Below are 17,288 nucleotides of genomic sequence, written 5' to 3'. Positions count from 1 at the left end.
CACATGGTCCTCACTGATATGCCATGCAACAAGATGTGTGGATGTGGCACTTGAAGACATGGTTCATTGGCTGATCTGGCAGAGCTGGACTCAATGATCTCAAGGGTCTCTCTTGACCTAAATGATCCTGTGATTCTAAGATGATGTGAGACCTCTGGTAGCAGAAGAGGGGAGGCCAGAACTCCTGACTGGGAGCTGGTTGCAAGTGAAAGTGATTTGAAAATTACCTGATGGGAAATGTCATGTGTAGATAAAATTCCTGTCTTTTACTTTTTTACATGATCCTCTGAAATGTCTGTCCTTCAGCTCTTGAACTTCTGCCCTTCTGTAGGGGCCCCTTCAGTAGAAGTGGATGAGCTGATATGGACCTGGCTTTTCCTGGCAGCCTGCTCAGAAGGTGCAGCTGTGGAAAATGAAACATCTCCTTATCTGGTACAAGGTCTTATGCTATGGGGATACAGGCTTCTCTTCTGTGTCTTGTCAGCCTCAAAGGTGGGAAGAAATAGTGTGTTGTGGCCTGATGCTGTCAAGAGGACCGACCCAAAACCAGATTTTACAGAGACACACTTCCAGGACTGGGAACTTGTGGATATGAGCACTGTGAGTACCTGTTCACACTGCTATGATTTGTGGTGTGTTGCAACACTTTCTGGAAGTGTTTAGATAACTTAATGGTCCATTTATGGCATCTGAAGAGACAGGATTTGACACACCTTAGTCAGTGCTTTGATGAGGAGAACTTTTGTATTTAATTAACTGCCCTGCAGTAATGGGTGCGAGGCTGTGGAAGGCTGAGCAGGGATAGGAACAATGCTGTCCAAGTCCAGAAATGCAGAAAGAAATTACAAGTTTAATGGGGCATGAAATTATCCATTCTGTTTTCTTCAAAGTTAATTGTAGTTCACAACATAGTCTGACAAAACCCTGTCAGAAACCCAAAAACATTTGCCTTCAGTGTAGGATGCTGATGTGTAGCTCTGAGGGCTGTTTGAAAATTACTTTTCCCAGACACCAAAAGGCACCAAAGACTGCTCCCTGTTCCTCAGAAGAGTTACAGATCCATATGGAGACCCTAGAGCATGCTGAATTTGTTCTCTGAATTTCTGAGTGCCAGTGATGTAAGAAATGAGAAACTCCATGTCTCTCCTCCAGCTGACAAATGATAGTTGGTAGTGAATAAATGGATGACAATATGATGCTCTAAGGAGTTGGTTTTAATCCTTCCCTGGGAGGGAGGCTTTGGGGCTGGGTTTCTAGGCTGCTTTGGGCATACAGGTGTGAGCATGGGACCAGGATACTGCTCCAAATCCTGAACAAAACTTCTGTGTCTGCATCCTCCTTTTGCCCCATTCAAAGGGTTGAAAATTTACTCAAATACAGAACTGCTTCAGCATAAAATTCTTTATGTTCAAGAAGTCTTAAAATTTAGATGATCACATGAAGGTCTAGTAGTAGGATGAGTGATAAAGGAGTGAACAGAACTTTCCCCAGTCCAAACAGTACCAAAATCTCAGACTCTTACAGTCAATTTGTATTTGAATATAAAGTGAATAAAAAACTTTACAAATACTGTCTTTTACCTCAGACCTGTAAACTGTCCTATTCCCACCCCATTTGAAGCCCACACCAGCTATTCCTGGCTCAACATCCTTTACCTCTGCTGCCTTCTCTGTGTCATTGGTGAAAGGTTCTTCAGCAGAAAAGTTTAATGACAGGAAGATTTATCTCTTTTGCTGCTGTGCAGATGAAAAATTGGCTGCTCATCCAGTTATTTAGGTGTGGCTCCATGGCCCCTTTCTGAAGTTCTGCCACAGAGAGAGATGCTGTTGAATGTGATAGAAAGGGGTAGAACCTTTAAAGCTAAAATATAGATGCAAAACACTAACAAATACGTGTCAGTTGGCTGAAATAACACTGGTTAATGGCTTTATATGGAGTGATTGAGAATCAGCCCTTTGAGTCTCCATAATTGTTCTGTCACTGGTTTTCTGGCACCTGGAAAGAAGACATTTATTTTCTATCTGTTGGAGACTGTAGTTGAATCATGAACAACACTTTAAAAGGAGGGAGTAAAACCCTGGGGCTGATCTACCTGTGTTTTACCTTCTATTGCACAGGGCAATACTGATTTCTGTTTGCCTCTGTTACAGAGGTATTGCCAGCTCTTATTTCTTCTATGCTTTTTTTGTCTCCAAACAGGAGATCTTTATATGAACAGTGTCTTTGGACAACAGTGGAATGTCTGAGGGCTCCCCATCAGTTGTATCCTGTCCAAATTAGACAGACTATAAGGAAAAGTTTGAGGAGTAAATAGCCTGCAGTACACAGATCCCTTCTGCTCTGCCTGGTAGCAGTAGCTGCAAACCAAAAGTTCATGGCTGATGTCTCATTCACAAGACTTGACAGTTTTGGGTGCTTTGGAGTGAAAGGCTGCCACAGTCACGGTTTTCCTTTGGCACCACTTTGTTCTGATGGGGCATTTTTTGATGTTGTCAGGAGCTGTGGCCATGGCAAACCACACACCAAGTGCTGACAAGTGCTCTTGACACAGTTTAAAAATAAACTTGATGTGGATTGTTAAAGTCTTGCAGTGTCTGTCTGCTGGCTCTCCTTTCTCTCCCAGTAAGCTAACTTGGCTTTTCAACAGACTGGATATCATCACAACAAATTGATGTTTTGTCCTGTGCTTTAAAGTTGTTCTATGGCTGATTGTATGATTTATTGCCTCCAGCCAATTAACAGTTGAAATGTCAATTTTTACTATCTTTCCTTCAAACCTGTATTAACAGTGACCCTCTGAGCCACTGTTAAAACAGCAGAACAAAAGACATCTGGGAGCAATCTCCAGTCACCTGTTGTGGCAGCGGGACACTGGGCTCTGAAAGCTGTGATCCACTATGCTTTCCATCTCTTTCTCTGGAGAAACCACTTCAGTGTGTGAAAAGGTTTTTAAATAAAATGCTGTGCTTCATGTTAAAAAGGGAGGAAATTCCTGGTTTTTGCTTGTGCTCCATCCTGTTGGTCCTGGGTCTGCCTGACAGATGCCTGCCTCCCTGAAAATCTCCATGCTAATTGTGAGTAGCAGATGCCAATCTTCCTCAGCACATGTTGGGATGTAATGTAGCCCACAGTGATTAGATTTGCTTTGGCTTGTTCATACCACGCTGATTCAACACACGGATTCTTCAAACTGAGGCAACATTAATGACTTTTCAGCATATGGGATAGGATGGATCATTAGACGGTCACTGACAGTTTCATTTTTGTTTTAGTTTGTTTTTTGGGTTTTTTTCCCTATTCTTCAGGAAATAGACCAGAAAATTGCATTTTTTTTTTTTCCATTTTGCCTAAGCTTTGTCTAAAAATAAGCCATAAACGTAGCATTGTATTTGTCTGTGTTATTATTTGAAGTGCAAAGGTCCTTAATTTATTCTTCTAGACGGCAGCTTAGCCTTAGATTTTATTTCAAATAGGAGTGTATCCCCTTCCTTTTAGTAAAGTTTTCTAGTATTCCAGAATTGCTTGGAATCTGTGTAACCTTTGCAGCACTTGCAACAATGACATAACAAGATTAACACTGACCTTTCTGTAGCAAAGGTACCCCCTACCTTTCCCCAAGGCCCATAGGGCTGCTGTTGATACCTCATATTTGGGATTCTTTGATTGTAATGCATAGACAGGCTGGAAAAAAATAAAAAAGAGGGGGATTTACTTATGATGACATGAACCAAATGTCAAAGACAACACCTTTAGTTTGATCTCATTTTGTTTCCTGAACTTAAAAGCAGTTTAAGAGCTCTGTAAAATTGCTTCTGACAAAACGATGAAGCTTTTTCTAATAGCTGAAAAAACCATTTTGCCTTTTGAAAATTTCTTTTTCAGGATTAAATGAATGTTATACAGTGTAGAAAAAGAGGCTTCAAAGAAATGGGTGCATTTCCTTCTGTATATTATAACTTCTTGGCCAGGTCTGTTAACAGCTCTTAGCAAACACAGGAATATTTTATATTATATAAAATAGATAGAATATATATTTGGCAGGTGCTTTTGGTATTGTGCATGTGTTTGACTCAGCTCTTCCTTAAACTAATGCTTCTGGGCATAAACAAATTGGGGAGAAGGGAAAGTCAACTTCCTTTTGGGCACCTGAGAGAAGGAGAGGTTTGCTGATGTTCGGATGGGGCTTTGGTACTGCAGATGCTTTGTTGCTTATTTATTTATTTGTTTATGTATTTATTGTTACTTCTGCATTCCCAGTGACTGGAAATATCTGTAAATGTAGGTAAAACACTGACATCTAGTGCCTAGAACAAAGCAGCCAAACATGCTCCAAGACTCCAGATCTGTGCCTCCTGGGCTATGTTAAACTGCTCAATAATATCATGGACTGCAGTATATTATGGGTATTATATTCGTGTTTCTGAGTTCAGGCTTGACATATTTGAGGCCATCTAGACCGAGATGTTCTTGTGCCCTTGCTAATCACACCTTTTCCCAGGAGACAGGAGGAGAAGTTGAGCACCAGCTGACAGAAGCAACTCCTTTGAGTGAACTCTCACCACGACTTTCAGTACTTCCCTATCTCCTCTGAAGAAAAGGTCTCCTGATCCCTTTTAGAGGATTTTTTCTTTTTTGTAGCAGTCTCATGCTGGTGGTCCAGGGGCAGCCTACAGATCTCTGATGAGCCATCAGAGATTTCTCTTTCTCAATTTCCAGCTGATGGACTCCTGCTGTCAACAGAGCTGCAAATTAAGTTACTTAACATTTTATGCCTTTATTATTATACAGGTCCTTAGAATTATTTACTTCCTTCTGTTTATGATGATCTGTTTTAATGATGATTTCCAGCAAATGTTTTCAAAGAATCTCAAAGACTCACAGTGCTCAAGGACAAAAAGGAATTAGCAGTTCCTGACAATAAGACTCCTCTTTCTGGCTTCATTCTTTACCTGCCCTTCAAAACAAGAAAACCCCAACCAATTAAACAAAAACCCAGCCCAAAACCTCAAACCACAACATAAAAATCAACCCCTTTAAATATGATTATCCCCCTAGATTTGATAATTTTTCCCCCTGTTACTAAGAAAGAAGTCTGTGCAAGGTCTGCCTAAAACACTATTCTTGCCAAGTGGATTTTTAAATCTTCTTCCCCATGTCTTATGCTTCTTTTTGTTATCTTCTTAAACCAGGACTGCCTACTGATTTTTAACTGGCATTTAAAATTATTGTTATTATTATTTGCAGTAGTAATTCCTGGGCCATTATGAAAAGGATAGAAGAAAGCTCTGGTTTGCTTTGCTACCACTGCCCATTTATGCCCTTAACCCCAGCCCCCTTTTTTTTTTAATGCTTAATCAGATTTATTTTTATTTTTTTTCAGTCATTCTGCAGGATGAGTAGTGCAGGGCAACCAAGGGGGAGCAAAAATTCAGTGAGTGCTGCAGGGCTCATTCTAGTTCAAAACACATTATTCTGCCCCAGATCATAAAGAAAGCATTTGAAATTCACATTCAGACTGATAATGTACCAACTTAAATGTCTTTAAACAAAGAGAAAAAAAATATTTGTCAGAAATTTCCATGTGGAGGAACCAACAAGGCAAATATTAACTTGTATTATTTCTACAGGTGACACTGGTGTTTTCAGGTACAAAAATGAATGAAGTCAAGTTGGTTTTGGGTAGATGCTTTCCAAAAAAAAGGTTTATCAGACTTCATGGATGCAGCACTACAGAGATCCTTCATTTTACTCCTGTCATTCTGTGCTGATGGGACAACAGAAGCAGAGATGCAAGCCCATAGCACAAGCTGGGAGCCACAGTGAGTGGGCTATTAAAACATGTATATATACCAACAGTTGGCTCTTCTTATTTCTCCAGAGGAGGTAGTTAAGCCTTTAAATCAGCTAAGAAACCAGCTCAACAGTGTGGAATAATTATAGAGCATTTCTTGCTCATTTTTATATAATCCATTAAGTATCTCCTAGATTTATCTTCCTATCTCTGCTTTATATGTCATTTGCAGTTTCTAGTCTAAATAACTGTATTCATAGGATTAGCCAGCAGACGGGCTGATGAGATTTGGTATCTGGGATCTAAACTCAGTATTTCTTTCAATCTAGCATGAATAAACTATTTTGTATTTTCTTTTGCATCTCTCATTGTCTAAAATGAAAGAGTGAGTATGTTCTAGATACTTTTGTTTTATTCTGGCTATTAAAATATAGGAATTACAGAATGAAGTTCTATGCCAACCTGTCTGTTAGGAAACCTGAAATCATATCTGAGCTATTAAAGTTTAATAGCTAGTGGGGGGAGAGAAGTAATTACTTCCCATAACATCTTTCTCTATCAAGAATTTTGTTGTAACATTGATGCAAAATTATTCCACTGACATTATAAACTGCTATGTAATGTCTGATAATGACACCTCTTACTACCACAGAGAAACCTTTGTTATGACTTAGATTACACATTCATATCCTGCACCAAATATGAAGATTAATATAATGAAAGTAGATACCTAATATATCAAGGTGGCATTTGAGCTGAGAGTTATAATTTTTTAAATACATATGTGAGAATGTGAAATAAATCAGCCAGATTTGTCTTGCCAAAAAAGGGGCAAAACCAAGTTGTCTGCATAGGCATTTTACCCCTTTCCCATCAATAGGAACAGTGTTAACAAAGTTCAAATTTCCTTTTGGCTTCACTGTTGGCTCTTTAGTGATTTTCTTTTTTTCACATGGCTGCTGGTGATTTTCCTTATGCCATGTCTTTAGACAGGACAGGAAAAGCCTGAAGTTTGTTTTGCCCTTCCTTTTTCAAACTGACAGTCGCTAGTTTAAAGTCTCCCTCCATGCTTTGCTTTTCCACCCTTTCTCATCCCACAGTGTTCAGTGTCATTCCTCTGGAATAAAACCTAGCCAGGCATGAGTAGGATGGCAGTGAAGAGGTTCCCAGGAAATGTTTTGCTGTTGGAAAAGATAGGCTTTGTTCAAATCCAACAAAATGAAGGAATGTACATTTAATCTACAGATCAGATGCAAATTTTTGTTTGTTACCTGTTCACTCTAATGTTGAAAAGCTTAGCTTGAACTTTCTCTAATTTAGTTCTGACTTTGTGCTTCCTTTTTTTTTTAACCTTAAATATAAGATGTTGCAAAAAGTTCCTAACATACAGAAATAGGATTTTATATAAAATTTCAGTTTCTAATGAAATTAATTAATTGGTATTTTTGAATAAGACTATGTTGTGACCCCTTTTATCCCTTTGGGCCTTTGTTTTATCTTTAAATGCTGTATTCTTGGGATGGAGAGTTAATTTCTGGCTTTTTCTAGTCAACCACATTTGTATGGGAGCTGAATTATTTTAAGGGAATTCAAACACATTCACAGATTTTCAGGCTCAAAGCAGCTTCTCTCTCTGTCAGCTATAGCCTGAACTGCTTTTTAAAAATATTCCATTTTTAAATATTTTTAGTGGCAGCAACCATATTAGAGCAAGGTTGTTTGCCATGCTAAAAGGTTCAGTAATGCCCATCAGCAGGTTCCTAACACATGTGGTGGTTCTGCTGATGGTATTTCAAGTGACCCTTGTAATCACTGAGCATCAACTGGCAGTGAAGTTTCACCATTAAACTTTAACTTCGCTCATTTGGGGTCTTAATTGTGCTTTGAAATGTTTGATGGCTTGGCTGACCTTTCTCTGGGTTAACTGAAGACTGAGATTTGTCTGCCAGGAGGGAACTGCTGAGGAAACCTCGGAGCGTAGCACTAGATTGGTGTCACTGAGCGTGGTCTGGATCTCTAGGGTTAGAAATGCCTCTGAACTTTTTATGGGCTTTAACTGGAGCTATAGAAAAAAGAAAACATTGGGAATGCCAAGAATTTTACAAAGAGTAGGCAATGAGTATAAACTGAAGGGCCACTTAACATTAAATGCAGGGATTGGATGCTATAATCTCTTTTTGTACTTCTAAAGCATTTCCAACCCTTCCTCTCCCCATGGGAAATCTCCCAGGGGAGCAGTGAATTTCCCTGCTAGTGGGTAAGTCTAGTATTGCCATCTCCCCCAGGCTGCTTTCTTGATGCCATGCAGCAAGGGCACTCCAGGCAGGACTGGGGCAAGGCCTTTGCTGAAAATCCTAACAGTTTGCAAAATCCCCTTCTCCTGACCCAAAGCTATTTTGGAGACCTGCAGTTTTCACTAAAACTAACAATTTTATCTTTTTTTCTTTAGGTCTGATTCAATACTACACAGAGGGACAGATGATGCCCACAATGAGTGCAGATATTACATCTGTAGACTTTCTCCTGCCCCTATGAATATTCTTGATTTCCATGCTGGCCTTATGGCTCTGTGCTGACATTTGTTCTGCCAGTCCCTGTGGAACCTGGCATTGTGTCCTGAACCCAGCCCCCTCTCATCTCTGTGTAATTAGTCTGAGAGCCACGAGACAGGAACCTTCCCTGGCTGTGTTTGTGCAGGAGGCCAAGGGCAATGCCAAACTCAGAATTAAGCAGTGGGGCAGGCTTAACTCTTAATTAATTCACCTTAATTAAGGTGAATGCAGGCTGAAGGACGATTTGAGGCACTGTGACTGATGAAGAGGGGCTCATTTCAGGGGTCTGCAGTACCTACCTGTTGCACCAAAGAAACAAACCATCCCTTGGGTGCTGCTCTTCAAACCTCCATTCTGGATGGCAAAAGGGAATTTGGTGCCTGAAAACAAGTCCTCTGCAGTAAGGATGCACAGGCTCATCCCAGGCTAGCTACATACCAGGCTTCAGGTAAGTGTCCATAGTACCACTCTCATTAGCAGGACCTGTGGGCTCTGGATCAGACCCTGCTGGGGAGGATAGAGTGAGGAAGAAGATAAGGGCCAGTTTCTTTCCAGCCCATGGGAGAGGGGAAAACCCTATAGTTCTGGGAATGACATTGACAGCCAGGGATGTGGCACATTTTGGCAGAGATTACAAAATCAACTACTATAAACATGTCATCTTATCTGGGTCTTCCCAACAGTCCCACTCTCAGCATAGTATCCCCATGCATTTAAAGTCCTGTCCCCTTGGCTGATACCTTGTTAAATATCAGCCTCCTCCAATAATATTTTATCTTGTAATTATAATCCCAGAGCATGCAAAAGAAATACCAAGATGAATATAGTCGATTACCTTACCTTCATCCTTCAGAGCATTGAGTTAACCCCAGCCACTGAATAATTGCCCTGGCAAAATAGGTTTTATTGGAAGTAACAAGAGCAGGAGGATTCTGCAGCCAGCAAGAGATTGCCTCTGCAAAACCCTTTCAAGCCTCTTGGCTTGAGATTATGTTATTAGCTTGTGTCAGAAATTAATTTGAGAAGTATATATTCAGTAATGGACTATTTATTGTACAAAGTTTAGTCCATAATCTATTTACTTGCCACTGCCAGCACATCACACAGTAGAATCGCAGCTAATATTGAACAAACCCTGAGCAGTGCAGTATCACCTTTTGATTTCATCACTTACCATTTATTTTTCTTACCAGGGACAAGTCCTGCAGACCTTGATCTCTTAGCAAACCCATGCTGGTAATTTTTCCTGCTTTGCCAGGCCTTGGTCCTCAGCTCACTGGTGATACTCAGTTGAGACATGGCTTAAGCACAATCCAGTCAGAACCACTGAGGAGCAGGACAGTGATGGCAGCTGAGGAGAAAAGGAAGAGGGCTGGAGGCCACAAACCTGCAAGAGGAACGTAAATGTTGAGGGTCAAAGTTGTTCAGTGAGATGCAGATCAGGACAAAACCGGGGTGGATAGACTTACACTTTCTGGGTTACTGTTAAGCTGTCAGAATGCAAGTGTAGCTCACATTTGTGCCAGCCAGTTGTATTTCCAGCTCAGGAGCATGAGCTCTGCAACAGAAGTGGACACATTGTCCATTTCTAGTAACTTCTCACTTTTTTTTTTTTTTGGGATGGGGGTAGGGTAAGGAAGTGAGATAAAAATGCTTGAGGTGCCCAGGGTGTGTGAATCCAGGAATTGTTAATTTGGAGGAGAGCTGCAGGAGTGGGCCACAGCAGGCACAGCTTCCTGCAGGGGATGCAAGAGGTTGATGTCCAGCACACGTAAACTGAAAATGCCCCATTTGGTACAGGCACAGTTGATATGCCTGAGCCAGTGGGCATATCAGCTTCTGGGGAAGAGGGATGAGAAATGCCCTGGGGACCTCTTATCCCTTCATAATGCCGGACTGAAGGGACTGGGAGACCATTCTTCATTTCCTTCCTTTCCTGTGTAAATGCCTACACACCCTGAGCCATCCTCGAGGCTCTTGGGGCAGCACCCAGCTCAGCTTTTCCAAGTGTCTGCAGCAGCAAACCTGCTGCCTTGTTATGTGTCCAGGACACCTGCTCTGGGCAACTACCTGCTTTACCTGGGCTTAGAGACAACTCGATGCTACCAGTGGAAATTTTTCCATGTTAAGAAAGAAAACCATCTTTTTCCAGTTTGTGTGACAAAGTCAAAACAAGGAGAGTGCAAGATGTCATCAGCAGTCGATGTGGTGATGTGCTCTTCTGGGACTTTCATGTGTGTGTAAACCTGGTGTGAAGGTGGCATCACTCAGCTCAGCAGGTGATGGATGCAGGGTGTTGGCAGGGCTGGGTGATCGGCTCCCCTGTGAATCCATGTCTCCCGGTGTCGGTGATGACTGGCATCAGGGCAGGAATCCACCCCACCTACCCCACTTCCAGCCGGGGGGCGACTGCGAGTGGCCGGATCCCTGCAGCGCTCTGTCCCTGGGAAACAGGGTGCATCCCCAGCGGTGTCAGAGCTGGAGAAGGGGAAACCCAGTGATTTTTTGGCAAGATTTGCTTGTGCGGCCCCTCAAACGCTGGATTTTGGCAGCTGGGGAGCCGTGAGGGGGCGGTGTTGGACCGCGGCAGCGGCGGCCGCACGGGGCAGCGCTGGAAGCGCCCGGCCCCGGCGGGATCCGGAGCGTCTGCGCTGCATTTTGGGGTGTCAAAGCCTTTTCCCTTTCTTTCCCCCTCTCCCCTTTCCTCTTTCCCCTTTCCCTTTCCCCTTCCCCCTTTTCCCTTGCCTTTACTTTTCACTTTTCCTTTTTCCCTTTTCATTTTCCCTTTTCATTTTCCCTTTTCCCTTTTCCATTTCCCCTTTTCAGTTTCCCCTTTCCTTTTTTCTGTTTTCCCTTTTTCGCTTTTCCCCCTTTTTCTCTTTTTCCCCTTTCCCCCCTTTTTTCCCCTTTCCCTTTTCCTTTTCCTCCTTTCCCATTTCTCCTTTTCTTTTGATCTCTTTCCCAGACCTCCCAGCAGTTTATGAAGCAGCCCAGCACTGGAGGGTGCCTGTGAGTTGAACATCCTGGAATCACAGTTGTGTAAATCCTGGAATCACAGCTGTGTAAATCCTGGAATCACAGCTGTGTAAATCCTGGAATCACAGCTGTGTAAATCCTGGAATCACAGTTGTGTAAATCCTGGAATCACAGCTGTGTAAATACTGGAATCACAGCTGTGTATCTGACACAGCCAAGTTCTCGGTGATGCCCCACCGCACCCCACGTGCCCCTGAGCTGACTCCCAGCCAAACCTCAGCACCATGGCCACCTCTGCCATGTGCTCCCTGAGGTGAGCCTCTGGCTATCGAGCCCTGGAGGAGTGGTTGCTTACACCACAGGTTTTCCCTGGCTTGAAGAGAATAAAAAGCCCCATTGGTGACAGCAAACATGTAAAGAATGTGCCAGGTTGTTTTGCTTTGCCCAGTGCAAAGCTGCCCCTTTCCCTACACTGCTTTGTTTTATCTCATTTTTTTGTGGTTACAAATTATCTTCTTTTCTTTCCCAACCCCCAAAACTTTCCCTAGATGCAAACTATCGCACCTGAGTGAGTGTGGTAGCAAGCTGCCCTCACCTTTGTCTGCTGCTGTTGGACAGATAAATCCACACTACAGCAGAGTACTTGCAGATTACTATCTTTCTTGTGTGAAAATTTGCCTCAGTGTAAGTGGCATCGGGAGATGGGAAAGCAGAGCTTCAGGTACTCCACCTTTCTTTCACCAGGTCAGCAAGGAGATTGGTTTTTCTTCTGCTATACCAATGGCTTGTTTTTGATTCCTACTCTGTATGAGAAGGATAGGAGTTTGCGGTAGGGGGGAAGGAACACAATTTTGAAGGACCAGTTCTGCCCCTTGCAGTTATTGAAGGGATGCCTACCACAGTGGGTGAAAGGAGAGGTCTTTGCCAAGGCAGACAGTCTGATCATCTCTCTGTCTCACATAGAATCAGTGGGTCGTTAATGTTTGAGCCAGCCTCTTATTTCACTGCAGTTGTCTGTGTTGTCAAGGCTTTACTCAATACATCAAAAACCTGAAGTACTAAACAGCCCCAGCTATGGCTGGAACAGGAATTATTCCTGATCTAGAGCAAACTCTGCTGAGGGCCACACTTTCTGTGATATTTGTGACACTGAGCAAAGTGACTGACCAACACAAGATGATTATTTTTCCCTTTGTGCTCCCTTAGGTTAAAGTTTTGAGAGGATAAGGATTACCTCCAGGACTGAATCCTGCTTTTGAGCTGATGGATTCATTGCAGGCTCTGCTCCCTTTGCACCCTCAGCTTCCCCCAAAAGAGGAGGAGACACATGTCTCCAGGAGCCAGAAAAACAACCCCTGGCAGCCCTGGATTGTGTGAGATATTTCATTTACAAAAGCAAGGGTATTTGTACCATCACTTTCCTTGATGGCACCCCAAGCCTTGCTCTGCCAATAGAGATCAGTGCAGAGAGGTCATTAGGAAGAGTAACATGAATGCCTTGTGAAGATCAGGAGGCTGTTCTGAAGAAAGTCCCTTCCAGCACTGAATTTTACAGTGGTCCAACTGGCTGGAAGGTGCAGTTTGTTTTACCTGGTTGTTTTGGTCTTTAAAAAGTCTAGTAAATACCTAAGAAGAAGAAAGAAGAAGAAGAAAGTGGTTCACCTGGTTAAAAAAAGAAAATAATCCACCCCAAATTGCACAATGGAAGGAACATCTGTCTCTCTGTTTCAGTGATGTTAAACTGGGGTTTCAGTGAGAGAGGGCTCAGCCTTGGTCAGGTTTTCCAGGTAAATTGAAAAGAATGTGGTAATATCTGAAATGCTACTTGCTCCGTGTGCTCGTGGCTTTGTTAAGCATGGAGATCAACAGAAGTGCATAGGTAACATCTCTCTTTACGCCTGAGCCTGCGAAGTGAGGATGAGCTAGTTTAATGGTTCTCACTTCTTATTGAAATCCCTCTTTGCTGGGTATCCCGGGGTTTACAGTCACGAATACCTTTCGATAAGACATCTCTCAATCAAGACAGACAACTCTATTTACAGAGCAACATTTTTCACCTGCTTGTCAGCACGTCAAGCAATACCAAAACACACAATCTCCTCCTGAATCCCACAAGCAAATCCTTCATTTTTTAAAACATCATCATGTCAGTAATGGTGTTGGAGATGGGTTAAGACAGCCACACCTCTGCTTCATACCTATTGAGAGAGGAGAGCTTAGAGCATCTGCCTGAGAGGTGCCACCATTTAGGAGGGACACCCTTCCCAGCACTATTTTGCTGTTTGGCTTTTTCCCTTGCAGTTAACTGTAGCTATAGTTGAAAAGCAAAATAAAACAAAAAACAATCAAAAACCCCAAACCAGTGGGCTATTAACAAGTCAGTTTAATGTTGACAATGGCACTTTGCAGTGGGAGTGTAATCTGGTTAATGTTCCAGAGCAGAACAACCCGTCAGTTCACATCCCTTTTGTTGGCAGTGGTGGCAATGCTTCCCCTAGAAGTTAAAGCCATGTGTCTCATTTCTGAGAGAGGATTACTCATAAAAAAGGAGGATAAATTGATTGCCCAGTCCACAGAAGGAAAAAACCACACAAGGGGATAAATTATGAGAATTAAGATGGGCAAACAGATTTCTACAACTCGTATATGGAAAAACCTGTGCCTGGTAGACTTGAGCTGTGCCATTTTAGATGCATTTCTCCAACCCATGTAAATATTTCTCTCCATTGGAAAAGAAGGAAATTTCATTTTTCATCAAAGCTCTAGAGTGATTTCGTTATTGAAAACAGAGGGAAAAGATATATCAGGAAGGCAAAGCAGTTGCAGCCACATAGTTGTTTTCAATAATCTAGTGAGTCACTGCATAGAAGATCCTTTCATTTCTCCCCGTGGTTCAGGCTAAATTGTTTATTAAAATTTTGGTGCATTGTTTAAAATTAAAAAAAAAGGGAAATTGTACCTCTTTATTTTAAAGACTGTTGCAATAAAAATTCAGATTATTCAAATTTATCAAGTGCATTTTATAAGGCAGTAACCAGAGCAATTTTTTCCTCATACCACAAGATATTCCCTGGCTTTTCATTCATAGTCATACATAAGGAGGCTGTTTACAAGGCTATAGGGAGAAAAAAATATTATAGAAATGAAAACTTGATCCAACCAATGGCTGGATTTGTAATGAAAGACCTATGTGGAAGGTAAACAGCAGCCTAATGTAATACTTTAAAGGCAATTCTTGAAAAGTGATTTATAATAGCTGCAAAGGGGATCAGTACTTCAGCTCTTCACCCATGAAGAGGTGTGGAATAGAAGCTAATTGCATATGTAGCTATAATGCACACTGAGCAGTCAGAACAGACAAATAAAAATATTTAAGATATTTCACTTTTTTTAAATCACAAGGTCATGAACTTGTATTTTGTTTTTGTTTCTTTTTCCCCAGGAAATTGGACAGGAGGCTGGCTGAAAGTGTACCAGAGCTCTACAGGGATTTCTTGTGCCTTTTCAAGGAAGGATTTGTTGTGTTCTAGAATGTGTAAATATTGTTCAGGGCTTGTTTTGTTTTGTTTTTTATCTCAAATGCTTGCCAAGGAAATAGAACTGTGCAAACATAATTAGCCAGAGGCTGAACATTTAATCTTAAATTCTGAGTCTTCATTAAGTCTTAATTTAAACCTTAGGAGGGAAGCTTGCAACCATTCCTGTTCATAAGGGTGGATGGAATTTGTGGCAGATTTTAATGGCAGTAGAGGGAAACCACTCCAATGAGGACAGCTTGGAAAACTCTCCTGAAACCAGTAAATGGTCAAGTGGTTGTGTCATGGATAATGGGACAAGATCTGGATGCAAGTCACCTCTTGTGTGGTCAAAGCAGGCCATGGTGGATGGGACTTTGGGCAACCTGATCTGGTGGAAGGTGTCTGTGCTTGTGGGGTTGGGATCAGACGGGCTTGCAGCTCCCTTCCAGCCCAAACCATTTCATGGCTAGGAGTTTAAGAATGTGGTGTGGGAGAACTGGAGGGTTTGTGGGTTGAAAAAATGAGAGATTTCCCTTCGCATGAGTTACTCAAATCAGGATGGCATTTTAGGGGTAGTGTTTTGGTTTTTTTCCCCACAGGTGATCTGTCCATGTGTGATCTTCCAACAGCACTGTTATTTTTACCTGAAAAAGGGACAATTTTGAATTTGAATCAATTGTAATCTATCAAATAAACTGCTAGTACCTTTTATTTTTATCTCAATTTATGGAGAAAAATTTCTACAACTAGGCATGATAGGGAGAAAAAAAACTAGAGGGAGAAAAATTAAATAAAACAAATCCTTCTATTCCCTTCTGCAAGCACTTTTATGATCTGGGAACTTGTGGAGGAATGTGAAGGTGCTGTGATTTCTCTTACACTTTCCTTTGCCTTTTTTCAGTGATAAGAGCTATCAAATGACATCTTTGTGAGGAACAGCCAGACCCTCTGCACATCGAATAAAGTCCAAAAAGCAGCAGAATTAATTCCTGTGACTGTTCATGCCAAATCTATTTTCTTGTTCAGTGTTGTCAGGGGGGGGTCATAATTTGAAGTGGCCCTCTTTTTTTTCCCTGATCACCAAATATTCAGAAAAGCAGTAACAGAGGTTAAAAATAAATATGAAAATCGATTTTAAACCTAAATAACAAGATTTATACAGTATCTAGTACTCATTGAAAGTTTCTTTTTCTAGTGCATGCTTTAAAAAAAAAAAAATAAAGAAGTAGTGCAAGAAGAGAGCATTCACCTCACAAATGGCTGGATTCCAGGAAAGAAGGAAAAAAAAACAAAAAAAAAAGGCATAGAAGGGAAAATTTGGGCGGAGATTTGCATGGCTGCCTGCAGACAAGGCAACCCACTGGCCTGCTGCCTGCTCCTGCCCTGCCAGCGGAAGTTTTGCCCTTGTCTTGGCAGCAGCACCCTGAAATGCTGCTCGGCTTTGTGCCACGGCTCCTGGTGGGCTCCAGGCCCAGGGAAGGCAAGGAGGGGGTGTCCTGCATGGAAAAGCATCCCCATGTGAGCCAAACAGATACCACCCAGATACCACCTCAGCCCCACTGCTTCTGCTTTTGCCACTTGGATGAGGACACGTGAATTCAATCCCTAGGTTTGTAACAAACCTAGGTTACAAATCCTCTTTGGTGCAGTTTGCGAAGTTATGGAGTGCTTCTGCTCACCTCGGCAGCTTCACGACTCCTACAGCTATGTGGAAAATTTAGAATAATAGAACTGTTTAACATGGCAACAGCGACCTGGATCCTGGAAGGATCTGACTGGAGCAGTTCCTACAAATCAACCCAGTATGAACTTCTAAGCAAATGGGCTGCTCCCCTGTGAACGACCGAACATCTTGTCCTGGGCATGTTAACAGCAAAGCCTGAAATAATGGAGACTTTTGGAAACCAATTTTGATAACCAGACTCTATTTGTAAGGTATTTAGAGCTAATAAAGCTGCTGTGGTCTTGGGGGTGCCCTTTTCCTTGAGCACAATGGGAAACTCTTCTTGTCAGGATTGCTATAGAAACAATGAATTATCAGGCAAACGGGACCATCCGGCAAATTGTGCCAGACGGGGAATGTGTGCTGATAACGTGGCAGCGTTAATTTGCTCTATTTTGTTATAAGTAGAGCTTGCATTGCCTATAGAAATGTAAAGAGGCAGGTGAGCTGGAGTGTCTATTATTTATACACACAGTTTGTGCTGTATAAATGAATTTTTCATAGGAAGACTTTTTAGGAAAAAAAGGCTTCAGAAACTACTTCGTAAATAATTATGACTGGGAGCTTCAAATGTGCTTTGAAGAATGGGTGGATCTCCTTTAGCACCCCTTAAAATTTTTCAGCTACAACCGTGAAGGTGTTGTAGAATGGGGTGCTTTGACCACGTGGGAGATACCCCAGCCCCATTACTCACAGCCTTTAGCACAATAATGCTGAACCATGGCTTG

General features: G+C 42.0%; 1 long non-coding RNA gene across 1 annotated transcript in view; it reads left to right on the top strand.

Moving 5' to 3' along the window:
- The window catches only part of LOC148183888 (uncharacterized), a 30,493-nt gene extending 22,174 nt beyond the window's left edge, over positions 1–8,319 (top strand). The window contains exon 3 of the long non-coding RNA XR_015773138.1: positions 8,241–8,319. This is a non-coding gene — a long non-coding RNA (uncharacterized LOC148183888). The remainder of the gene's footprint in view (positions 1–8,240) is intronic.
- Positions 8,320–17,288: the final 8,969 nt, after the last annotated feature.

This window comes from Pseudopodoces humilis, chromosome 8 (assembly GCF_049639895.1).
Source record: "Pseudopodoces humilis isolate 2021_Gansu_Grassland_sample_001 chromosome 8, ASM4963989v1, whole genome shotgun sequence".
NCBI classification, from domain to species: Eukaryota; Metazoa; Chordata; class Aves; order Passeriformes; family Paridae; genus Pseudopodoces; species Pseudopodoces humilis.
Note: the sequence above shows the minus strand (reverse complement) of the source record. Positions and strands in the feature narration are given on the sequence as shown.